Source organism: Lynx rufus, unplaced genomic scaffold, assembly GCF_022079265.1.
Source record: "Lynx rufus isolate CCGP_SWC_20201006 ecotype Redwood Valley unplaced genomic scaffold, mLynRuf1.p SCAF_5, whole genome shotgun sequence".
NCBI lineage: Eukaryota > Metazoa > Chordata > Mammalia > Carnivora > Felidae > Lynx > Lynx rufus.
The window spans coordinates 41,689,176-41,717,015 of NW_025814867.1; positions in this window are offsets into that span (position 1 = coordinate 41,689,176).

Consider the following 27,840-nt stretch of genomic DNA (forward strand, 5'->3'; position numbering starts at 1 on the left):
AGTATCTGGGTATATATATATATGCCATGCTATTTCCAGCAAATCACTGCAGTAATACAGCACAGCAGTCATCTTAAAGTGACACTGCAGATACAGTGTTCCAGGCACTTTGTTTTCAGTTCATTTGTGGGACATTGGACTCATTTGGCAGCAGTACCGAAGTCACATTCATTTATAGGCACTTCAGAGGCATCCACACAACATCCCCTAATTACATTACAATGGCCTGCAATTGCCATGTGTTTATTGATTTTCAGTTCTTAGAAGCCTTTTCTATTGTTATCTGTAAACTCCTTAGATTTACAGTCATTTGTATACATTTAAAACAAGAAAAGCTGAATGCTAAAGACAGATAGGAGGACAGCATATTTATATTTGAACTGACAAATAGCTGGCTTTTCACCTAATGACAACTAATTCCGGAAATGAACCACAATTTTTAATATAACATCACCATCATTTTACTCTTTCTAATATCAAAGTCTTGAATTTTGCATCTATCCCATCAGAATCAGTAGACAGGGTCTTCTATATTGAACACAGTATGTCTGGGCATTCATAATTGTACTTGCAGCATTATTCACACAAGCTTCCAGTAAGTCTAATTACTTCTTCAAATTGGCCTGAAAAGCACTTAGACAGTAGGGCTTTCCATTGGCCCAGAAGTCATTTGATCTCTTTATGACTTCCCTGAGCTAGCATCAGCCATTTCAGATTGGCTCTGACTGTGAAACAGACAATGGTGCATCTGTTTTTTGGTTTGTTTTTTAATGGGAAAAACACTTTCTAAGAAGGCAAACTTCATATCCTTACTTATGTAAGAGTTATGTGTAACCTTTTAAAATATATAAATGGGAGCACTCCTGAAAAAAAAGAAAGGTTCATCTGAATCTAATTTGGAAATGAAAAATATCCTCAGGTCAATTTTAATATCATACAGTCTGTTTATTTTGGGGTGTGTGTGTGTGTGCATGTGTGTGTGTAAAATGAAATACTACTAGTTTTGCTCAGGTGGATTTTAATGTCTTAAATATAAATTTTAATGATAATTTGGAAAGTTTTCAAATGGTATGTTTTAAGTAGTGATAAAACTGAAATTTATGCTGTGTGACGTGGTTTTTGCCTTCCTGGAGTTTGGGAAATATACCCATCCATATTTTTTAAAATTAGCAGATTCAACATTTTAATAGCCTTATAAAATGGGAATACTTCTCACTTACAGTTACTGGGGAAACTCTTCAAAAAATCATGCGTTGTATTTTAATCTCAGACCAAATTAAAACTAACATATTCTTACGATATTGAAAATGGTATGGTAATAAAATCTTAGAGTCATTTACTAAAATTATTTTTACCACTCAATCTCTTCCCAGTATCACTATTAAAAAGTGCAAATTTATCATAAAATTTGGTGAAGATAATCAAAGAAGGGTTTATTATCAGCTGTCAAATCTATTTTAATTGGTGTTTCATATAATAATTTGAATCTCTTCAAGCACTTTGAAATTATCACTGAAATAATTAGTGGTAATAAATCAATTATATTACTGCATATGATCATTTTTATTTTTGAGATTCACTGATAATATACACAGCAAATACAGAAAATTTTAGACTATTTATTTTAATATCACATGGAATATGGGATTGATCATGTATATATTTATGTCATAGCATTTGAAGTACTTCTAGATAAGTAAATATTTATGGCCCAGCTACTCTATATGTGTGTACATACACACATACACATGAAAGTGCTTAATTTCAGTTTTAATGACATAAAGCTCATGATAAACCTCGAAATATCTTATATGTAATGTCAATTATAACTCAGTGGAGATCAGCATAAAAATATTTTCTCTAATATTTGTGACTGGGGAAGCAAAATATTTAATATCTGATACAGGAACATCATGTGTGCAAGCCTTCTATACTTACAATCATCTTTGACTTCATATTATTTATATTCCACATCCAATCAAATTCAAAATCATGTCAATATCATCTAATTTATTTAACAAAGTTATTAAATACCATTGTATTCCAGTTATTCTAAAAAATGTGAGGACTAATAAAAATATAGTAATACATATAATAATAAAAACCCAAATAGATATGATCCCTACCACTGTAGACCTTACAGTATATCAGCTATCAAAGAAATATATTACCTAATATAATTACAAACTATTTTGTGCTATGAAAAAATATTCTAATGATCTATATAGTAAAGGAGCCTCATCTAGTCCAACAAATTCAAGAAAGCCTTCCTTGAAGAAATTATATTTGAGCTCAGATCTGAAGAATGAGTTAGAGTGAATCAGGAACAATGAAGAAAATGATTCATGATGCATCAAAAGTCAATATGGGTCAGCATAGAGAGTGAAGAAATAAATAGTATGAGGTGAGATAGGAATTAGGTAGGGAAAGCCTTAGAGAGCAAAAAGTTTTTAAAAAGCAATCAAGCTGCAAGATACAACTTGTGGAAGGCAAAAATAGTTGCAGGAAATGGTAAGATTTCATTGTTCTTTTTTATGGCAAAGTAATATTCCATTGTATATTTGCAACAATACAGATGGACCTAGAGTGTGTCATGGGAAGTGATATAAGTCAGACAAAGAAAGACAAATACCATATGATTTCACCTGTATGTGGAAACTAAAAACCAAAACAAATGAATAAACAAACAAAAAGCAGAAACAGACCAATGAATACACAGAAGAAACTGATGGTTGCTAAAGGGAATGGTGGTGGGGGGATGGGCAAAATGGGGAAGGGGAGTGGGAGGCACAGACTTCCAGTTATGGAATGAATAAGTCATGGAGATAAATGGTACACTATAGGGAATATAGTCAATGGTAATGTAAAAGCATATGGTGACAGATGGTAGTTATACTTGTGGTGAGCATGGCACAATGTTTAGAGTTGTCGAATAACTATGTTGTCCCCCTGGCACTAATACAACGTTGCATGTCAACTATACTTTAAAAAAAAAGTAGTTTCAGGAAGAGCAATTAGCAGACTACTGCAATAGTACAGACTTCTGCAATAAGCAGAAGATGAGGACTATTACTTGAAGTAAGATTGAGGGAAGAAGAAATGGAGGTGTGAATAAAGCTGAGAGATTCGTATAAGGATCAGTCAAAATTACTTGGTAGAATTACATATGGGGAATGAAGAAAAAAGAAATGTCAAGGATGATTCCTAGATTTCTGGTATACCTAGTTGATTGATAGTGCGGCGATGCATTGAGATTGGGAGGCAAATGGTAGGAGAATATGGCACAAAACTTCTACAAAGAGATTCTTGCTCCTTTTAGTAATATAAAAGTCATAGGAATAAGAAGAAAAAGAGATGCCAGAGAGAGAGAGGTTAGGCAAATAGATCCTGATTTTCTCTTGTTTGGGAGTTTTAGTCTAGAGAAGGGAGGTGCATTAAAAAGAAAATGAAGGGAGGTGCCTGGGTGGCTCAGTTGGTTAAGCGACTGACTCTTGATTTTGGCTCAGGTCATGATCTCATGATCTCACGCTGACAGCACACAGCCTACTTGAGAGTCTCTCTCTCCCTCTCCCTCTGCCCCTTCTCCCCACTCTCTCTCTCTCTCTCTAAATAAATAAATAACATTTAAAAAAAGAAAATGAGGGAAAAAGGGAAGGACACTTTGCTCCATATAAAAGTTAGAATTTGGGGACACTTCTTTAATGTTAGTTTCTTCTTTCTCCCAATTCTTACCCCCAAATCCTGCACCTCCATGACCTTGGAGAACAGATCCATGGCAAGTAGATTTGGAATCTCAGTTTTGTTAAGGAAAAAATGGATTCATGTTTAACTGTATTGTACTCACCTAGTTCTTGTCTTGTATGGATGGAACTCCAGTCTCATGTTGGGGACACGGTGTACAGTCAGCTGTCAGAGCCTTCCAAGGACCCTGGAGAGGCTTAGGAGAGGACATCTTGGCCATGGTCTAGACAGAAGGTGTGGGGAAGCATTAGAGAGATTTCTGTCACCTATTATTGCAGAGAAGGCTGGGTTACTGAGGATAAAGACCAGGCTCTGACAAAGCCTAGATGGGCAGGCCAGAAAAAACATTACCCTGGAACCAAAAATAACAACAAGGTGAGCACTCACTAGGCAAGGAGAAGGGAGAGGTAGCTAAAGTAATCAGAAAATGCCGCAGTGATTATCAACAACAGCAGAGAATTTTCTCCTCCAGTACAAAGTCTCTCTCCTGTGTCAGATGCCATCCTGGGTACGAAAACGAAAAGAGAAGTAGAATGAGCAAATTGAGCATTTTGCTTAAGGTGACTCTCTCCATTATTGCATTGAACTGACTCTTTGATTTACCTAATAAGATTTTTCCCTCCTCTGAGGTTCAGGAGGCTCAAGAGAAAGGTCAAGTAACTTAGAGACATAATAAAGGATCTACTTTATTCATCTGAGCATAGTGCAAGTAAATTCAAAACCTTTGTGTTTAAATATGGAACGATAGTGAATTAAAGATGATGACAGGTAAATGCCATGGACACATCTCACATCTTTTAATGTGTCTCACTTCAGTTGGACTTGGTCTCCAAAAGTAAAGCTAGAGGTACTATATGATGTATGAAGTAACCCTCATTGCCATTGTCAAAGACAGAATTCTGAGTTGATTTAGCATTATCATGATGTAAACTGGTGTGCCATTTAGTGTGCCTTCATGTAAAGTTTTCAGAACCTAAAATACAAAAAATAATATGTTTATAATCTATTTAATGGATCCCTTCTTTAACATGGATGATTTCACCATAGGCCTAAGTCTAATCTCCAGCCCTTAATGGCTGAACAGGCACTATGTCATTGGATTTATACATTTTTATGATTAAGTTTATGAGTTTTTATTTTTTGGTGAAAAATTAAGTTTATTTATTTATTTTGAGAAAGAGAGAGAGAGCAAGAGAGCACAAGCTGGGGAGGGGCAGAGAGGAGAGACAGAATCCCGAGAAGGCTGCACACCATCAGTCCAGAGCCCGATGCTGGGCTTGAACTCACATACTGTGAGATCATGACCTGAGCTGAGATCAACAGTCGGATGCTTAACCTACTTCACCATCCACGCGCCCCTATGATTATCTTTTTAAATTAGAATAGATTTAAAAATTGGGAAGTGTAAGAGAAAATTTTTGCTTGTAATTTCACTTCCAAGAGAAATTTGATGATTTCTTTCTATTATTTGTACATCCATCTATAGGTTTGTATGTCCTATCTGACGTACACTTTTAGGCCTAGAAGTACAATCAGAAGCAGATTCTTCTCAAAATGTCTGAGTCTTTACAATGAACTCACAGACTATCATTAAAACATACAAGCCTTACTGACAGCTCTCAGTTTTCTGACACACGTTAGGGAAGAACTAAAAGAGCCCTAGTATTATGGACTGAAGGCTTGTGTCTCCTCAAAATTTATGTTTTGAAGCCCTAGTCCCTAATGTGATAATATTTGGAGGTGGGGTTTGGGGAGGTAATTAGATTTAGATGACGTTTTGAGGGTGGGGTCCTCATGATGGGGTTAGCGTCCTTATCAGAAAAGGAAGAGACTAGCTCTCTTTCTGTTTCACTGCCAAGTGAGGACACAATGAAAAGGTGACTCTGTCTGCAAGTCGAGAAGAGAGCCTTCACTAAGAACTTGACCAAGTTGGCACCTTGATCGTGGTCTTTCCAGCCCACAGGACTCTAAGAAATTTTTTTATTGTTTAAGATTAAAATTTAAGAAACGTCTATTTGTTTAAAGCCCCCCAGTATGGTATTTTGTTATCATAGCCCAAACTGACTAATGCAGGCCTTTTTGCTATTGGCACAGAAAAGCGAGTAGAGGGAACCCTACAATTATCTGTTCTCGTTTGACTGAAGGAGGAGCTACATTTTTATCAGCAGGTGTAGGTATAAGGGTGGTGTCTTGAGTCCAGTATCCAGTGCAGATCATTTTACTTTTGATTGTTATAGAAAGATGGTCATGGGGCCTTCCATTTTATGGCGGCAGGTGGATTTAGTTCTTACATTAGTCAAGAGTGGCAAGGCAATGGAGATGGACTCCTTGATCACATCTAAGGTGGTCCAGGAGCTACAGCAATCCCCTGGGCCTCCTACAACAAAGCTAAAAGCCAGTCAACATTTTTACATTTCTAAACTTGTACTGGTCTTTAAAGTTAACTAGTTATGCCGTAACCAAATTGCTAAATCAATGTAATATTTAAGCCTTCTGGGCTTGAAATTCTTTAGTTGACTATCTAGTGACTAAAAACTTTGTGCGTTATAATGTCACATTTGCTTCAGGAGTCCCGGGCCTCAGAGAAAAAAGATTTCTTATAACTAACCATAAGTGAGAAAACATGCAGATAAATATATATGAATGTTATAAATTAAAACAGGAAATATTTAGAGTTTTGTGTCTCCTTTTTACTTTATATAGTGAATTATTTCATAAGTCAGTGAAATGTCTTTAAACCATTATTGAATAGTTGCTAAATATTTCATCCTATTGTTGTACTATTATGTCTCTATTTTGGAATATACAGTTGGCCCTTAAACAGCACAGGTTTGAACTGCATGGGCCCACTTATTTGTGGATTTTTCTCAATAAATATAGTATAGTACTATACATACTGTATATTCTCTTTCCTTATGATTTCCTTAATAAATTTTCTTTTCTCTAGCTTTATTGTAAGAATACAGTGCATAATACATATAACACAAAATATGTGTTAATTGACTATTTATGTTATCACTAGAGCCTTCCAGTCAACAGTAGACTATCACTAGTTAAGTTTTTGGGGAATCAAAGTTATACATAGATCTGTGTAGAAGATTAGTGCCCCAAACCCCACATTGTTCAAAAGTTCACTGTATAGGCTAATTCCAACTTTTATATGTTATAGTTAGTTACAAGTGAGTATATTTAAAGGATATTTGTTATAAATACATAAAATATTCTTTTTTATTTTGTAATTTCTAGGCCGTTTTCAACTTATGTCATTGTCAATGTCTCTGATTATTTTTCTAATACAGACTCTGAAATATAGAGGTCTTATTTTTTAATGCATCCTTTATTAACTTCTTGAAACCTAAATCTAAACTGCTTGTAGAAAGTTGAATTATTTTATTTCCATTGTTTCTAATAGTAGTGTTCACTTATTCTTTATTCTCAGTATTCCTGTGGTAAAATTTTATTGAGTATATTTTGGAATTTGAAGCAGTATAATTGTATCATATATTCTATGAAATGTATTTTTTTTCAGATGCAACATCATTAGATAAAAAAGTATATTGCATAAACAATTTCATTTAATATGCTATTTTATTTATTCAAATTTTCCAAACTAGTTTAAAATTGGCGACATTTAAGAGTCTGATTAGAAAGAGAGAAATTGGACCTATTGAGGAAAACATTTGTTAAGGTTTTAATCCCTATTAGTTTGGGATGGAAACAAGTTATACTCTTATCAATGCAAAGTATAAATATGTGACCTGAATCTTATTTTATATGGCACCATATTTCTTCTGGGCATTATAGGCTTTCTTTAGTCCATTTCTTAAGTTAGGATATTGGAATAATGTTCAAATATATTTATTAAGGAATTACTCTACACTATGGAGCAGGTATATGAATACAGAAGTTGAGATAATGATTAAATGTAGCCATTTTAGATAAAATAATCCATGGTATCACCATTTTCTATGTTCTAATTAGGTGTCATTCTGGACTTGGATAAAAGAAAAGTTCAAGAATAAAATATGTTAAGGCTTGATTAACTGTAGTAGTTTCCTAGAGACGAGACATTTTATTCCTTTTGTTTAGCAGGTCTGTGTGTGAGACAATTTAGCTATGGTTGTGTTTCACTGGATTTATTTAATATGCATTTTTACTCTCTAAAGACAAATTTTGCATATATTAGTTGGATACCTATTTCTAAACATTTCTGACTATTTTGTGCCGTCTTCTCATTAGTAGTCAGGGTTTTGAAAAGAGAAAAAAAAACCTGTTGCCCTGAAAATGTGAACATATCATTTCAAAAGATGTGTTCTCAACCTCACCTCTGATAAATAATACTTTACACCAATAAAGTCAATGCATTTTTCATTTCACTGTGAGTAGAAAATTATTTCTATGTCTACTTTTTGGCTGGAAAATATCGATTTGGTGACTATACGTTTGTATTTGTTCATAAACTATGGGGACAAATAGATTCTTTTGAAATAATGATAATTGCAGGTAACACTCAGAGCCAGGCATTGTTTAAGACTTACATATTAGGATGCATTTAATATTCACAGAAAATCTGTGAGGCAGTTCTTGTTATCAGCATTTGTATAGCCAAGGAAATGAGGCCACAAAGAGGCTTGGTTGCTTGGCTAAGATCACATAATTGTGAGAGTCAAGCGGAGATTTTAACCCAGACTCTTCTTAACCATATTCTATCGTGTTGAACGCCCACAGATGCCCACATGGGCACCTCCCTCTGCACTTCACCCTTATCAACTCAGTCGCCAGTACTTACCATTTGCATCTCTTCAATATCCCTCTCATCTATGGCTATGCTGTATTTTATGATCTAACTTAGACCATCATCACCTTTTGCCTTGATTTTTGCATAACATCTTCAGTATCTTCAGTTTCCAGTCCCTTGCATATACAGATATTGGGATGGCCTTCATAATAAAAGTACTCTAAAAACTAAGAAAAGAAGAGAATTTCCTCAACCTAATAAATGTCATCTATGAATAATGAACAACTAACATCAAGCTTAATGGTGAAAAACATGACCAGCAGGTTTATTCTTGCTACTTCTAGTCAGTCTTTTACTGGAAGTTTCGCCCGAGCAATTGGCAAGAAAAAGAAAGAAAGAAATTGTATTGGAAAGGAAGAAATAAAAATATCTCTATTTGGGGGCGCCTGGGTGGCTCAGTCGGTTGGGCATCCGACTTCGGCTCAGGTCATGATCTCGCGGTCCGTGAGTTCGAGCCCCACGTCGGGCTCTGGGCTGACAGCTCAGAGCCTGGAGCCTGTTTCAGATTCTGTGTCTCCCTCTCTCTCTGACCCTCCCCCGTTCATGCTGTCTCTCCCTGTCTCAAAAATAAATAAACGTTAAAAAAAATTTAAAAAAAAATCTCTATTTGCAGATGACAAGATCTTATCTGTAGATAATGCTAAGGAAAGCACTAAAAATCTATTCACTAACAAATGAGTTCAGCAAGGTTTCAAGATACAAGATGAATGCAGATAAATCCATTGCATTTTCCCCCCCTTATGATAAAATCTTTTAAAATCTACTCCCTTAGCAACTTTCAAAAATGCCATACAGTATTAACTATAGTTACCATGTTGTACATCATGTTCCTATTACTGATTTATCTTATAGCTGGAAGTTTAACTTCCTTCACCTATTTTGTCCTCCATCTCCTTCACCTCACCTCTGGCCATCTGTTCTCTGTATCTGTAAGCTCAGTGTTTTGTTGCTGTTTGTTTGTTTGTTTTGTCGCTGTTTGTTTGTTTTAGACCACATATAAGCAAGATTATACAGTATTTGTCTTTCTCTGTTTCACCTATTTCACTTAGCTTAATGCCCTCAAGATCCATCCATCATGTCTCAAATGGCAAAATTCCCTTCCTTCCTTCCTTCCTTCCTGTCGTTTTTTTCTTTTTTCTTTTTTTCTTTTTTCTTTTCTTTCTTCTTCTTTCCTTTTTTCTTTTCCTTTTCTCTTTCTTTCTTTCTTTCTTTCCTTCTTCTTTCGATATAACTGACATATAACATTATGTCAGTTTCGGGTGTACAATGTAATGATGCATTGTTTATATATATTACGAAATGATCACCACAACAAATCCAGTTAACATCCTCCGCCATACATAGTTACAATTTTTTTTCTTGCAATGAGTACTTTTAAAATTTATTCTCTGAGATTTCCTTTTTTATGGTTGAATAATATTCCATGTCTTTATGCATTTATCCAACGATGGACACTTGGGTTGCTTCCAGTATCTTGGTTAGTGTAAATAGTGCTGCAGTACACATGGGGGTACATATGTCTTTTTTAGTTGGTGTTTTTGTTTTCTTTGGATGAGTACTCAGAAGTGGAACTGCAGAATCATATGGTAGGTTTGCTTTTAATTTTTTGAGGGATCTGCATACTGTTCTCCTAGTGGCTGCACCAATTCACATTCCTACAAACAGTGCACAAGGGTTCCCTTTTCTCTAACTCTTTGCTAATATTTTATTTGTTATTTCTTTTTGATAACAGTTATTTTAGCAGGTATGAGGTGATATCTCATGATGGTTTTGATTTGCATTTCCCTGATGATTTATGATATTAAGCATCCTTTCATGTTCCTATTGTCCATTTGTATGTCTTCAGAAAAATGTTTAGATCTTTTCATTTTTTAATTGTTTTGTGCTACTAAGTTGTATGTGTTCTTTATATTTTGGGCTATTAGCCTCTAATCAGATAATATGATTTGCAAATATTTTCTCCCATTCAATAGTTTGCCTTTTCATTTTGTTGATGGTTTCATTCACTGTGCAGACATTTTGTAGTTTAATATAGTCCCATTTCTTGATTTTGCTTTTGTTGCCTTTCTTTTTGGTGTTAAATAAAAAAAAACCCAAAAAACAAAGAAACAAAAACAAACAAACAAAAAAACTATTGCCAAAACTGATGTCAGGGAGCTTACTGCATTGTCTTTAGGAGTTTTCTGGTTTCAGGTCTCACATTCAGGTCTTTGATTCATTTCAAGACCATTGTATTCCTATACACTTAAACAATCCAAAATTGAAATCAAGAAAACAATTTCATTAATAATACCATCAAAAAATAAAATACTTAAGAAAAATTTAACAAAAGTGCCAAATCTATAGCGTGAAAACTACAAAACATCATGAACACCCAAAAACTGAATTTCACATTTTAAGTTGATGAATGATATGTGAATTACATGTCAGTAAAGCCGATAAATATATAAAATAATACCTTCTCAAAATGCTCCCTCATCAAAATCCTTCAAGAATTCTCGCTGGTCGACAAAGTCAAAATGCCAGGGCATAGGCTAAAAGCTCTGTGATCTGGCCTTTCCTGTTTTGTTCCTTTTTTGGTCCATTCATGCTGCATTAAAATTAAGTATGCCTGTTGCTCATATATGTCACATATTTTCTCTCCTTCATGCCTTCTCTACCCAAGAGATACCTATCTCTTGATCTTCCTGCCCCAATTTTTCCAAACTTTTAGTCCCATATCCTATGCCATCTTTTCTCTGAAAGAGGTGACTCTCTTGCTGTACCAAATCACTCTCTCTCCTCTGATTCTTCATAGCAAAGTACTTCTCTTTACTTCTTCCCATAACACTTGCCACTTTGTGTTTTCTAGCATGGTTGAATCAACTTGGTACAAATTCCTTGTGATAGGATCCCTGTCTAATGTATTTATTTTTAACCCCCCCCCCCAAGAACTAATAAAAAGGCATACATACAGTTGGTGCTCAAAAAATATCTTAAATAAGACAATTATTTACTCAGGAAGGGCCAAGAGAATTAATAAATGGAAACAGCAAACATCCGATCCAATGAATGGATGAAGCTCACTTTCTGAACTTTTAATCAGGTTTCATGGATGTAGCTTCAAGGTTCTTAGTTGCAAACAATAAAGTCCATTGTGATTAACTTAGACGGAAAAGGAAATTGTTTTTGGAGAGAAAGAGCACACATGCGCATGCAAGTGGGGGAGGGGCAGAGGGCAAGAGAGAATCTTAAGCAGGCTCCGTGCCCAGCTCAGAGCCTGACACAGTCCTTGATCTCACCACTGGGAGATCATGACCTGAGCCAAAATCAAGAGTCCCACGCTTGACCGACTGAGTCACCCAGGTGCCCCAGAAAAGGAATTTTTAAAGGTACATTATCTCACAGTGTCTCCAAAAGGGCTGGAGAGCCACATTCTTTAGCTTTCTTGTCAGAAACAAAGCTCAAGCAGAGTGCAGATTTGGATATAGAGACGACACCCCCACCCCCATCTGCTCAGCATTTATGAGAGTCAAGATGGGATCACAAAACTATTAATGTCATCCCCTGAAGAAGTGGACACCAGTCTCAGCTAGATTTTACAAAATTAGTATGTGTACTTTTCTAGCACCCACTGTCAATGCTTCTCCTTTCAGAACCTACTGCTTGTGAAAAACCAGGTATGTTTAGCAAGGCATGAAACAGCTACCGTCATTCATCAGTGGCCAGAACACATTTAAGCATAACTTTAAAGGTGTCATAGACCTTGTATTTATTGTTCCGAATAAACATTAGTCTCATGAAGAGTGGAGTACTGTAGGCTGAAGGCCTGCAATTACCTACCAGCTAGGTACACTGTCATTAGCCATGATGAAACCATCTCTGGGTTTCCGTGTCAGCGCACATTGCCCACCTTACAAGGTGATATACCGAAATGAGAATTCAACCTCCATGTCTTTATAGGCCCCAACGTTCACTCAACCAGAGCAAGCATATGCTGAGCTATCCTTGGGTTTCAATGCTGATTTCACAAAGGGCTGGACTAAGATAGATGACAATTCAAGTTAATGATGAGTGCAGTGGACTTTAAGCAGCATCACTTGTCAGTCATTAAATGAGGACAAAAATAGCGTGACAGGGATGACCTTCAGGAGAAAGAACCAAAGTATTTGATTTTCATATCATCTGTCTTAGAAAATATCGTCAGTCTTAGAACTATTTAGTTATTACACACAATGGAGTTATTATGTCAGATACTTGTGAGAGTATCTGACATAATTTCATATAGTAACTCACTACAGTAAACCAATTCAGAAGGATATTCTAGTCTTTTGTTCAAAAGCATAAAGGAATAAAACCCCCAAAAGCTTGAAATAGGAAAGCCTGAGCATGGTGAAAGTGACATTGTAGGTAAATCATGTGACCTGTCTTGAGCCTCAGTTTCCTCAAATGTAAAATAGAGAAAATATGAAATGAAGTATATGGTTGGTTGTTGTAGAGACTAAATGAAACAAGATATATTTAAAGGATCTAAGAGAGTGTCTGGTTCATAGTAGGCAATAAATAACTGGTGGTTATAATTATTTCCTTTAACCATAACATCTATCAAATTTCTTAATATTTGTAATTGTCTTTACTTTTTGCTACGTAACAGTTTTCTAGGCATATCCACAGAAATAGCACACTCATTGTGCTCAGAATTTAACAGGTGGAAAAACTCAGATAAAATAAAGTTAAGTGATTTAACCAAGAGGAATAGGAAAGACAGGACAATTCTACTGTTACAATTACACTCTTTCTACTAATGGTGGTGGGGGAGTGGTGGCATACACAAAGGATGGAAACAGTCAAATTATAATTGACATGAGAGATAAATTGCCAGGGTGAAAGAGGATAAGCTAATTTCTAATCCAAGAATCTCTTATGCACATCATTTTTCTTTATAAAATCATAGATGTCATGAATATTAAATCATCCATCTTGGGCCACCCCTGGTCCTCCTTATCAAGTAAGATAAAGCATTTCAAAACCTTTTTCAGACTCTTCATGACAATGTCAATATGTGACAGAAATATTATTTGTCCCCCATATCCCTTCCTATAATTTTTAATGCAATAACATTGTTTTGCTAAACACATAGAATCCCAGCTTGTATCCCAGCTTTGCCTGGGTTAGGTATAACCAGGTGATAAAGGTCTGGCTAATGGAATAGATTAGATGGGTATGCAAATTCTCGACAATGCTTATTTTTTAAAATTTTTAAAAAATTCTGTTATTATTTATTTGGGAGAGACAGAGAGTGCCAGCGGGGAAGAGTCAGGGAGAGAGAGAGAGAGAGAGAGGAGAGAGATTCCTAAGCACTCTCTGTGCAGTCAATGCACAGAGCCTGATATGGGGCTCGAACTCATGAAACCGTCAGATCATGACCTGAGCCAAAGTTGGAATCTTAACCGACTGAGCCACCCAGGCACCCCTGCTTTTAAAGGGTGTGAGACAGCATTTCATTTCCCATCTTATTCATTTGGCTGGCTAGAAGGTGGCCATGATAGTAGGAGCCACAACAACCTTTTCGGGCCATGAGATGGGAGCTACTGTTCAGGATGGCAGAACAACAAAATGGAAGGAGCCTAAATTTCTGACAACTTTGATGACTAAGCTACCGCACAACTTAGAATTGTATATGAAAGAAAAAGTTCTGTTTTATTCAGAGTACAGCTACTCTGGGTAACATTAAGATTATATTAAAATCTTTTAATAAACACAATACAATTTACAATTTATTCCACTATTGCGATCACCACTGCTGTTAATTGTGTGTGTAACCTTTGTTATGGAATTACAAAGTGCTATCTTTACAGGTTATCAGACATCAACCAGACCGGTGTCTTCTCACCTCATGCATGTTTGTCAGATGAAAAAATCTAAGCCCCCAACATAACAAATTCTGGAATTTCAAATAAATCACCTATTGCAACTTAATGGAATTTCACCTGAACCACGCTTAGGTTTTTGTTTTTGCTTTGCTCCTCCATTTTGTAGTTAAAGATGAAAAGCATATAATGCCAATAATATGAATGTCATATCTATGTCACTTATTATACCTAAAATACTTGCCTAAGCACATAATTTTAAAATAATTTTAAAAATACAGATATCCTTGAAAAAGTATTCATTTTAAAAATATGGTTTTAAAACAGTCTGTATTTTATGATCCAGTTTTCCTTCAAAAATATATTTATGTGTTTGTTTTTGCGTGGATATGTCTATATATATTTTTTAAAATTATGGAAGTGTGCACTTATCAGTACTGCCTTCTGTGTGAACATTTAAAGATGATAAGCAGAGAGCTTTGACATTTTTCTTTATATACTTCTGTATTCATTTAATTTTTCGATGGAAATTTAAAGCTTTAATAATATATCTTTATAAAAACTTGCATTAACAATTTTATATGGCTCCATCGAAAATAGCAATAAAATCTCCAAACTTTGGGGACATTAAACTTAATTAAATGCATTTTAATTATTAAAATTTGTTCTTAACTTTCGTCTAGTTAAAATACAGCTGTATGAACAAACTCTTTTTTTAAAATATTCTTTTAATGTTTATTTATTTTTGAGACAGAGAGAGACAGAGAATGAGCGGGGGAGGGGCAGAGAGAGAGGGAGACACAGAATCTGAAGCGGGCTCCAGGCTCTGAGCTGTCAGCACAGAGCCAGATGCGGGGCTTGAACTCACGGACCGTGAGATTATGACCTGAACGGAAGTCGGATGCTCAACCACTCAACCGACTGAGCCACCCAGGCGCCCCTGAACAAACTCTTCACACAGAGCACGGAAGCAATAATGATAATCCAATAGGGATGACTCCATACTTAAGAGACCAAGAGTAAAAATATTACAGGTGGGCTCCCATGGGTGGCTCAGCCGGTTGAGCACCTGACTCTTGATTTCGGCTCAAATCATAATCTCATGATTCGTGAGTTCAAGCCCCATGTTGGGCTCCGCACTGAAAGTGTAGAACCTGCTTGGGATTCTCACTCTCTCACTCTCTGTCTCTCTCTTCCCCTCCTGCAGGCTCCTCTCTCAAAATAAATAAACTTAAAAAAAGTAGTACAGGTGTTGGGGCACCTGGGTGGCTCAGTCAGTTAAGTGTCTGGCTCTTGATTTTGGCTCAGGTTGTGATCTCACAGAGTTCAAGAGTTCAAGCCCTGGGTCGTGTTCAGCATTGACAGTGTGGAACCTGCTCGGAGTTCTCTCTCTCTCCCTCTCCGCCACTCTCTCATTCTCTCTCTCAAAATAAATAAATAAACTTAAAAAGATAATAGTACAGGTATTTGTCAAGGTGTACTGGCAAACATTAAGTGGATAACAAAGGTGCTGTTTTCCTTACTGTAAATGGTACAAATTAAAAATGGGGGGGGGGCGTATGAAGAAAGGGAAGGAGGAGGAGAATAAAGAAAAGTAGAAGGAGGAGGAAGAAGGAAAGAGGAGGGGGAGGCAAAAAGTTAGTGATAAAGAATAAAATGTAATCAGATTTTTACTTATTTCATACAGAGCTTGAGAGTAAAAAGATAAATCTAACCTCACCAGCCAATGTCTCAATTATTCAGTCAGTGAACAAACTGGCAACATGTGCTCTTGATATAATTCAAGAACTAATTAATCATATATAAACTTTTTATGAAATATGGAACATTACCAACATAATAGCATGAGTATTAGAGCTTTAATATATTCAGCAATTTTAATTTCGTTTAAAGAAAATCTTTCAGTACAAAACAATCTAAGTTTTGACACTCTCTAGTTATCTGTCAATGTTTTATGAGACTGAAAGAAATCATTAAGCAAAAACTAGTAAAAACTAATATTTTACAATGTACAAAATTTATATTGTACCATACAAAAGACACGGATGAGGGGCGCCTGGGTGGTTCAGTCAGTTAAACAACCAATTTTGGCTCAGGTCATGGTCTCACAGTTTGTGGGTTCAAGCCCCACATCGGGCTCTGTGCTGACAGCTTAGAGCCTGAAGCCTGGTTTGGATTCTGTGTCTCCCTCCCTCCTGTTCTTCTTCCACTCATGCTCTCTTTCTGACTCTCAGAAATAAATAAACGTAAAAAAATAAAAAAAGACATGAATGAAACAAAGACCTAGAAAATTAACCCATGAATACCACAGTTTGTACATTCATTAGAGGGCAGGTAATATGATTCATCTTACAGTTAAATTGGCCATGGGAGGCTGTGAAGAAATTAATACTCCATATATTATTCATAAAATAAATACATTTGTCCATGTTGAAAGATAAAGCACTTTTTTTCTGTTTAATCAATATGGAAAGAAAATAAAATTTAAATTATCAGTTATGTTTATAATTAAAAATTTAATATCTGCATATTCTGTTTTTTCAAATAAGGTTGTATTAGATGAATATGGCAAATGAATGAATGCCTAGAATTAAAAGGCAAAAGTGTGATGCATTTTTCTTCATGAATAGATATTATTACAGAACAGGAACAGCCTCTGTCTCAATGTGGTTATTTTTTTCTTGTTTAAATTCAGTTCTGTTGAATCATGCAGGGAACAAAGATAAAATTAGGATTTTTTTCGTTTTTTTTTTTAGGACTGGTGGGAACATATAGGCTCAGAAAAACACCAGCATAAAACACCATAGAGACTTACACTGAGGAAGCTAAATTATAACTGAACTATTAAAATCATTAACCTCCAATCCAACCCCAAACACGTAAAATCTATTGTTTCAAGATTCAAACTATAAATCTAGAACCCACATGAAGCAATGGTTAATTAAAAGAAAGAATATATAGAAATGAATAGTTTCTGCCATACAATAAAATGACTTTCTAAGTAGGTAATTGAGCTATAGCAGAAAAACAGAGGTTTAATTCTGAATAACGGACAATTAAATGAAAATTACAATGCAAGCCTAGTTACAAAATTCTATTAAATCTTGTTCCTTGTAAGTTTATCTTTATGTATATTCCAGTTGAGTAATATAATTGGTATTTTAATAACATGTTTTCCATTTTGTCCTAGAAGAAGAAAAGGGGAAAGGAAATAATGAAGAAACGGCCATTGCTCTGCCATTTTTCTATCAGCTTTAGCTGAAAAAAACTGCTTTGATGTGCTTCATTACAAGGTACCAACAGTATCAGGTGACAATTACCCTTTATTACAGCCTCAATATCCCCAGATAGAATAATATATACTTTTAATATAATATTAATATACTTTTAGTATAATATTAATATAGTATATTATCATACTAATTATTATAGTTTTAGTATAATAATTATTATTATAATTTTGGTATAATAATTATTAATAAAAATTAGAGTAATTTATACTTTTAGTATAAATTTAACTTTTAGTAAAATTGCCATAAATGTGTATCTGCTGGTGTTTATATACATGAAAAGCAGACATCTGATAATAGTTGACCCTTGAACAATGTAGAGGTGAGGGGTATCAACCCTCACATGGTCAAAGTCCATGCATAACTCTTGACTTCCCCAAAACTTAACTAATAATGGCCTCCTGTTCATGAGAGGCTTTGCCAATAACATAAACAATTGATGAACATACTTTGTATGTTATATGTATTATATATGCTATATTATACAATCAGGTAAACTAGAGAAAAGAAAATGTTATTAAGACATTTATAAGGAAGAGAAAATACATTTACAATACTGTGCTGTATTCATTGTAAAAGATCTGCATGTAAGTACACCTGCACAGTTCAGATCCCTGTTGTTCAAGGGTCAGCTATAACTGTCATTTGTTAAGGGGATGTTCAAGTTTGTGCGACAGAGATAACAGATGTTTTATATAAAAGAATGTGTAACGGAGAACAGAAGTATTGCAAACTAAGTAGCAATAAAATGGATAAAGTCATTAGAAAGAAAATAAGATGTTAGTCTGAAATATAGTCAAATTCTAAGGTTTCTCCTTTTTTTAATACATGTCATTTAGTCTTTTTGGAAAACTATACCCTTAGGTAAAAACATCACAGGATTTTGAGTTTTTATGTGCCATAATTCTGTATTATAGAACTTATAATATTCTCAAAAGTATAAATAATCTAGGTACATAAGAAAATGTCAGCTTTATGATGACTCCTAGCATATCAATATATATTCATTAATTCATTAATTCCTTCCATATGGAGTGTCTGCTATCCTCCAAACACTATTTAGTTCTAGGGATAAAAACGGTGAACAAGGTAAGTGCACAGTCTCAGGTACCATGCATTTTCTGTTCTATTGAGAAAGCATGAACAAACATACTAATGAGAAAAATAGTTTGAAATTGTCTTAAGCACCATGAGGGATATAACCAAGGTTTTAGAAACAAATGGCTGGAGGCAATGAGTACTAATTTCCAAAATTTTTCAATAAGAAGCTCAGAGAATTCCTTTTTTGGAGAGTTTTTTTTTTTTTCATGTTTATTTATTTTAGAGAAAGAGAAGCAGAGAGAGAGGGAGACGGAGAATCCCAAGCAGGCCCTGCGCTGTCATTGCAGAACCTGATGTAGGGCTCGAACTCACAAACTGTGAGATCATGTCCTGAGCTGAAATCGAGTCAGATGTTTAACCAACTGAGCCACCCAGGTGCCCCTGGAGAGGTGATTTTTAAGCTGAGACCTAAAAGATAAGAAGAAGCTGGGTCTGCAAAGCTCCAGAAAAGAGAATGAGAAAAAAAGATTCTGAATGGGGCATTGGCTTCCTTGATATGATATATGTGTTTGGGGTGAATGGCCAAGGAGAAGAATGAAATGAGGTTGGAAGGTGGAGTGGGGGGGGGCAGGTGATACTAGGCCCTATAAGTTATGGTAGCAAGTTTGTATTTTATTCCCAGTGAAAAGAAAAATCTTTGAAGAGTTTTAAGCAATTTTTGACACAGATATTAATATTATTTGTCCCAATTAAATACTAGTTCCTAGATTCCGGAAACTCTAGTATTGATATCGTAGCCTATCTGACTCAAAACATAGATATTTAATATCCAAAGTGTGGAGAAGGCACAGGAAATTATGTCAGAAGAAGAGTTTGAAGTAGACTGAAGAGAAAGGGTCATGAGAGTTCCTTATGATCCAATGAAGTCTGGGAAGAAAGACAGACACCAAGGTGGAGAAAAAAGCAGATTGTGACAAAAGGGTCAGAGCTTTCACTAGCTATTGTGAAATCCCAGTCAGAGGTGTGGAGTTAATTGAGGGGAAAGACAAATCAGAAGGGGTTTTGCCCACTTCTATTTTGAACTCTGAAAAGACAACCTCTACACTGTGGTATTTATAGCAACGTGGGTCAGACATGGCACAGAAAAAAATGAAGATATGGCAGCATTAAGCAGACAGAGTATCTGAGAAAATGGCAGAATTAAGCAGAGAGTGTTTCTGAAAAAAAAAAATGCACAGAGATGCCCTTGTTTTGTGGGGCATGGATGGGACTCAGAAGTGCCCACAAGCCCCATGGAGAAGTTGGAAGGTAGCTGAGACCAGAGCTAGGAGGCCTACCTGGGACTACCCTTGCAAGAGATGGGTGATCATGGTGCAAAGCCACAGCACAAATGGTCTAATCAGGCACCACATGGGAGGTGGTTTTGAAAATAAGGGGAGAGGACCATCGAGACCTGAAGCGTCTAAGAGAACAAGTCACAGGTTTATGCTTTACCTCAGAACACAGTACAAGGATCCTGAGGATGGACAGGCCAGAGGGCCCAGAGGTCACCCCAGGAGCCCCAGGTGTCATCTCCACTTCTGCAAAGGCAGGATGCCCCCTTGTGTCCCTTCTCCACATTCCCATTTGCCATTTGGAGACTTGCAAGTGGCAGTCTGGAACAGAAAGCACTTTCCTGAAAAAAAAAAAAAACATTTAATCCAGAGTCTGAGATACCAGTAATTAGCCAAGTTAAAATTTCGACCATGAACTCTGTCCCTGTCTGGCAGGGTCGGGGCTTGTGATGGAGATTAGACAGTCAAGAACCCTCAATTACTTTGTACGTTGGGTGGTCCTGAGTATAAATGTGCCGCACTACCCAGCGCCTAGATTTAATAATTATTCCGTTTATTTCAGTTCACTGACAATATGTAATTAGTATACATGTAAAAATGCATGTTTGCTAAGATATGTGCACTACTGTTAAAGAAATCCTCTGAAATGAGAAGTATTCTGAACCTGAGTAAGCAATCATATGTTCTGTGGCTGTCACTGTCACTGCCACCAACTGGCTCTATAACCTGGGGCTAGTCATTTAATTTCTCTGGGCATTAATTTTCCCTGAAAAATGAGGAGACTGGACTAAATCATTGCTAAGGTCAATTTTGATTTCTGATGTCTGTCATGTGAGTGCTAAAATGAGGCCTGCTGAGATGATGGCGGTTGGATTTGCATTAATCAAGAAACAATGATAATAAGTGTAGAACCATTTAATGAGTCCAGGCCATTTGCCTGGCACAAAGTAAGTCATTTTACATGGGTTATTTCTAATTATCTAAATAAACCCATGAGGAAATAGAGGTTCAGAGAGGCTGTAATTTGCTCCGTGCTACACAGCTGGTAAGTGACAGGCTACTCGCAGCCCAGGTTTTCTCTGAGGTTTTTGAATCAGTTACTGTGGTACTTATAATCCGTCTCCTCCTATGGTTGGTTTTGAAGATTCTACCTTCTAGACACTGGTAAAATTCTATCCTTCGGGCTCCTCATGTTATGAAGCTATTTTTATAGCCTGAAGGTAGAGCAAATTTTCCCTCAGCTCCTGAAGAATTCACTTATATCATTCATTTAGCACTTATTCTCAAGGATTAACGACACCGTATATGTTCTGAGAGAATGTCAAGCACTTGGACTAAGGAATGCTCGGGAAATGTGTGGTACCAGCAGTGCTGGAATTCTGATGAGGAGAGTGAAATGCCAAAGGTGCAAAGGCCCAGGACGCACTCATGCCTGGGGCCATGCCAGTGTAGGGTCACCTCACCCCAGTGATGATGGCTCTGGGAAGCACAGAGAAGCTGGTGGGATAGGTAGTTCATTGGCACCATTTGAAGTTCAGCAAGATTAAGTTTTAGTAGTGATGCCTACTCAAGTTTGGCTGCCCAGGGAGACCCTAGGTAGTGCCAGGAGAATCAAGTGGGTAGAAACAGAACTGGTGTCCAGAAATGCAGAGCAGAAGTAAGCCAGGGTGGGCAGACCTTTTCTGGCAGCATATCTTTATAATAGAACAGTGAGTCACCAGAAGAGCTGAAACAGGAGTCACTGAGCAGATATCTTTTGGTGCAATCATTCCTTCAGGCTGAACCTTGACAATGCAGTGTTATAAATGGAAAGGCTTCTGAAGCAACTCACAGGAGTTGCTTCAGGCTTTTACCCACGTGTGTTAGTCTTCTAGGGATGTCATGGCAAAATGTCACAGAGGGAGGCTTAAACAACAGAAATTTATTTTCTCACAGTCCTGGAGTCAAGAAGCAAGTCTTGAAGCAGTCTTGAAGTCAAGGTCAAGGTGGTAGCAGGTTTGGTTTCTTCTGAGGTCTCTGTCCTTGGCTTATAAATGAATGGTTGGCTTCTTGCTGTGTCTTCAAATAGTCTTTTCTCTGTGCACATGGTGTCCCATCATGTGGCCAAATTTCCTCTTCTTGTAAGGACACGAGGCAGATTAGAGTAGGACCCACCCAGAAGCCTCATTACTTAGCCACCTTTTGAATGGTCTTGTCTCCAAATACAGTCTTACTCTGAGGTAGTAGAGGTTAGGTTTTCAACATACGAATTTGTGGAGGATACAACTCAGCCCATAACACCATGGATCTAGAGAATTGTAAGCTCTCACCTAGACAGATAGTCCCATAATAGCTAGCAAAATGCCATGTACATTAATAGGTAATAAATATTTATTTCTTCATCCTTCAACATTTCAATTCTGACAACATATAGGCAAACAATAAACTTTTCTTGAATCAATATAATTGATAGAATGAATGAATTTAAGTTTAATATCTTGGATGGTTACGATCACCCTACCTAAATAGCAAAATTTAAGAATTAGAGATGTTTCTGAGATGCAAACTGATAAATCACACATTCTTTATTACTTAAAAGTTAATATTTTAAACAATTGAACTTACCCAATGCTGCAATTAAGGAAATAATTCTATACAGAAACATCTGTCTCTTTTTTAGTAAATATGTAGAATTGAATATTTTTCCTGTTTCTTTGTTACTAGCTTTAATCAGACATATTTCATATCCCCAGATGTAACTTGGGTATTTATTTCCCTTAATCTTATACTAACACTATACTAAATCATCTTGAAACTGGCTTTCTAGTTTTAAGTTACCTTGAAGTAAAAATATCACATTTAGTTTAACTGCCGAAAAGATCTTTGCATCATGCATACATACTTTAAAAATTTATTTAAGCCATTATGCTAATAATGGATTGTCTTCATTGTATTTTTATTTCTTTATTTATTATATTTTTCACATTACACATGTCATCAACCAAAAGATAGGACCTTTCATCTTATCATCTCTGTTCTAAAGTCTTCTGATTTCTCTTTTTTACATAGCAATAAATGGGAAAGAAAAAATGATTGTGTAGATTTTATTTTACACATTACAGTGTACCATCAACATTCTTGTCAAGATTCTGTCTAATCAGATGATTATTTTCCACTTGACTCTTTAAGAATAAAATAGCTCATCACTCATCAATTACACTAACAAAAACCACTTGTTTTAACTTGAAATTTAATTTTTTTAAGTTTATTTATTTATTTTGAGAGAGAGAGAGACAGAGACAGAGACAGAGAGAGAGACAGACAGCATGAGCAGGGGAGGGGCAGAGAGAGAGAGAGAGAGAGAGAGAGAGAGAGAGAATCCCAACCACTCTGTGCTGTGCTGTCAATCCTAACACAGGGCTCTGTGCTGTCAATCCCAACACGGGGCTTGAACTCATGAATCTTGAGATCATGACCTGAGCTGAAATCAAGAGTTGGATACTTAACTGACTGAGCCATCCAGGCACCACTTCACTTGAAATTTCAACTGAATAGTTTACTCTTAGCAATATGCCAGCAGCAGTGGAGCTCAGAGTCGAAGCAAAGGCTGTCAAAACATCTGTTTTTGGTAAAGCCTATATTTTTGTTTATTACATTTATTTTTACATTCTTTTCTACTTATGAGATTTGGGGTAGAGTATAAATTATGAGACGAAGCAGTATATTCTTATATCAAATAGAATTTCTTACTGAGCTTTCATAAGATTAATTTAAAATAGTACTTAGCCAATAGAGCTTGTGCCGGGTTTAAAAGACTATACAAGATTGGGGCACTTGGGTGGCTCAGCTGGTTGAGTGTAGGACTCGATTTTGGCTCAGGTCATGATCACAGGGTCGTAACGTCGAGCCCCAGTCCAACTCACAGCTAGTGTGGAGTCTGCTTGAGATCTCTCTCTCTCTCTCTCTCTCTCTCCTTCTACCCCTTTGCCCCTCTCCCCTGCTTGCACTCTCAGTCTCTCTCTCTCTCTCAAAATAAATAAATAAATAAATAAATAAATAAATAAATAAATAACTACAAAAGACATAAATTCATGGATTTTTTAGAAGTTAGTTTATTTATTTTGAGAGAGAGCAAGAGCAATCTTGATCTCATGAACTGTGAGATCATGACCTGAGCCAAAATCAAGAATCCAACATTTAACCAACTGAGCCACCCAGGCATTCTTTTTTTTTTTTTTTTTTTTTTTATATGAAGTTTATTGACAAATTGGTTTCCATACAACACCCAGTGCTCATCCCAAAAGGTGCCCTCCTCAATACCCATCACCCACCCGCCCCTCCCTCCCACCCCCCATCAACCCTCAGTTTGTTCTCAGTTTTTAACAGTCTCTTATGCTTTGGCTCTCTCCCACTCTAACGTCCTTTTTTTTTTTTTTTTTTAGGCATTCTTAAATTCATGGATTATAATAATTATTCCAACCATTCATTTTACAGGTTAAAAAAAAAAAAACTGAAGCTGGGATAGCATAGGCCAAAGTTATATACAGAAGAATGATGTGGAAAGGGCTTTGATTATTAGGTTCAGAGATTGAGAAAAGTGTTCCAGACAGGACTGTTGAGGAATAAATAACTGTGCTTGCAGGTCAACAGGCATACACCAAAAATAATTCACCCAGGGGGAGTGTTGAGTTACTAGTGGTAGGTTTTAAAGCCAATGGGAAATTGAGTTTTGTATATTGGAAGAAGAGAGTCAGTTGAGAAATGGTACACCGAAAGTTCAATATGACATGCTTTCATAGTTTGCGATAATGCTGGCTGACAAAAGGGACTAAAGAGAAGAGAAGTCAGGCAAAGACCACTTGTGAGAACATGACTACATGGGATGCGTTTGTGAGTTAAATGGGATCTGGTGAAAGTCTATGGTGATGAAAATGAGGTGAAGAAAATACAATAGGAATCACATCATGCACTCACAAATTATGTCTAAAGATAACCTCATGACATTGAAACTAATGTCAAAATTTCAAAAAGAAAAATAAGTCAATAATAAAACAGGAAAATGTTGTCATCAGAGAGAACAAAGACAGTTAAAGATGAAAACATTTGGGGGGGCCAGGGTGGCTTGAGTTGATTGAGTGTCTGACTCTTGATTTCAGCTCAGGTCATGATCTCAGGGTCGTGGGATCAAGCCTTGTGTTGGACTCTGTGCTTGGAGAGGAGCTTGCTTGAAATTCTTTCTTCTCTCCCCTGCCCCTCTCCCCTGTTTGCGCTCTCTCTTTCTCTCTCTCTTAAAAAAATTATGTGTATGTATGTATAAAATTTGGTCTTCATTATTTTTTTTTGCAAAATAAGTGAACTAACTCCACATTCGTAATTCCTCAGGAATTATTGTTCACCAATGGTTTAAAAAAGGATAAAAGATGGTAGCTTCCTTAAAAAAAAAAAAAAACTAATATGTATTTCAGTTGACCATGTAAAAAAACTTTAAATGCACCTCACCCTTTGTACATTCGCGTATAGCATCTCTATTCAGAGGTTTTATATTGTATAGACCTGAGAGCCGGTCCACATGACAGCACATATTTGCAGTGATAAGGCCAGGGGGGAGAAATCTCTTTGCTTTCACACTTCCTTTGTGACCAAAGTCATTTGACAACATGGAAAAAAAACACCTTTTTCTTTCTCCCCAGTGGTGTTTATAGGAAGGAGGCTGCATATTGTTTCATGGTATGCATTTGCACGTTGTTTGGATGTTAAGCATTCCACTCCAGAGAACCCTGAACTGGTGGGAAAGCTTAGAGTCAAGTCACTTGAAGTGGGAAAACAGCTCTGATGTTGCCCCTCTTCCCTCCATTTTCCTCAATTGCTCAGCTCCCTACAGTGTTTTCGACCCTGGAAGTGTGAAGAGCAAAGCACCGCAAAAACATCACCAAGGCTAAGGCTATGTCTAATCTAAATTCGTTCATATGCATTTAGTCATTATTTGTACAACACTTTCTGAAAAGGGAAGATATCGAAATTAAAGGCTGAGCAACTTAACGAAAAAGAACTCACTTAATTGGGGTTGAGGAAATAACTTCTTTTCAGTTTCTGCTCTAGGGCCATGAGACTGTAGTTTAACTGAATAAGAAATACCCTAAGGTTCATTGTGTCATCTCTTCTTTTAGTGGATGATATGGCTTGTGAAAATTAGTGTTGAAAGTCCAAGAATTATCTGATAATTATCTGTAGTCGGTTGAATTATGTTCCCTCAAAAGACAATGTCCTAACCCCTGGTACCTATGAATGTAACCTGATTTGGAAATAGGGTCTTGAAGGTATCATCAAGTTAAGGTAAGGTCAGACTGGGCTCTAAGTCAAACGACTGGAAACTTTATAAGGAAAGGAAGATTTGGAGACACAAAGATACACACAAAGGGAAGAGAACTTGTGAAAGCAGAGGTAGATATTGAAGCTATGCAGCTATAAGCCGGGAATGCCAATCATTGACAGCAGCCACCAGAAGCTAGGGAGAGGCACGGAAGATTTTTTCTCTAGAACTTTTCGTGAGAGCAGAGACCTGGAAATATCTTGCTTTCAGATTTCTAGCTTCCAGAACTGTGAGAGAATACATTTCTCTTGTTTTAAAGCATCCAGCTGTAGAAAAATTTTTACAGCAGCTCTAGGAAACTAGTACATGCTCTGAACTGTAATTTTTCTCTGTTTATAAATTATCTACTCATTTTTTAATAATTTTTTAAGTGTCTCGTTGTTAAAAAATTCACCTCCCAGTCTTTTACATAGAGAATAACTAAGAAGCATAGGAGGTAACGGGGCAAGTGAAGCACTCGGCGGCGGGGGGGACACTTACTATAGCTCTTGTTTATTACATTGACCACTTCTTTGGGCAATTCTGGACTTAACACTTTATGATAAAGATACTCTTCTAGATCCACAATAACTGCAATGAACATGGCCTTCCACCTCCTGGACTGAAATAACCTGGGCCTCCTTAGAGGTCACCACCTGTCTTACAATTCACCCAATCAGACGCAGCTTAATGTCTCACACTCCCAGAATCTATGTCCCTAGTGCGATCAGGGATTTTCCTTGCTTCCCGTGTCATGTTGTCACCCTGTCTTACATTTGTGACGCCTTCCCTTTGATTCTCAGAATTTTCTGTGCACTCCAACTCCCGTCAGTGATTATAATGACTTCAGCATTCATGTGAAAGATGCACCAGGTGTGTGGACTCTCAGTTCCTGGACCTTCTGGTTCCCAAAGACGTTGGACACTTGATGTTAGCTATCGCCTTCCACTGTTTTTATCTTAAACTCTTAGTTTACCAATACCTGAAACTACCTGGCCTCTAAATGTCACAAGTGAAGGCCCAAATCTAGAAGACACTCATGTCCAATGGTTTCCCAGAAAGCTATCATGTTTGAGCTGTGATATGAAGAGGTGATGTGGCAACGAACTGAGGGCAGCCTCTAGCCAATAGCCAGTGAGGAACTGAGGCTCGTGGCCCAGCAGTCTGCAAAAGAAGTATATCCAGCCAACAACCATGGGAGTGAGCTTGGAAGTAGATCCTTCCTCGGTTGAACCTTGAGATGACTGAGGTCCTGGACAACATCTTTCAAGATGCCCAGAGTCAGAGGTACCCAGCTAAGTGTCCCCAGATGCCTGACCCACAGAAACTGTGAGACGAAGTTGTTTTTTAAGCCATTAAGCTTTGTTATTAAGCAATGGATAAAAGATGCCATATCTACGGCCAAAAAAGAAAATCATCCCTTTCTTTGGAAACTGACATGAACGCTGGGAACTAATGT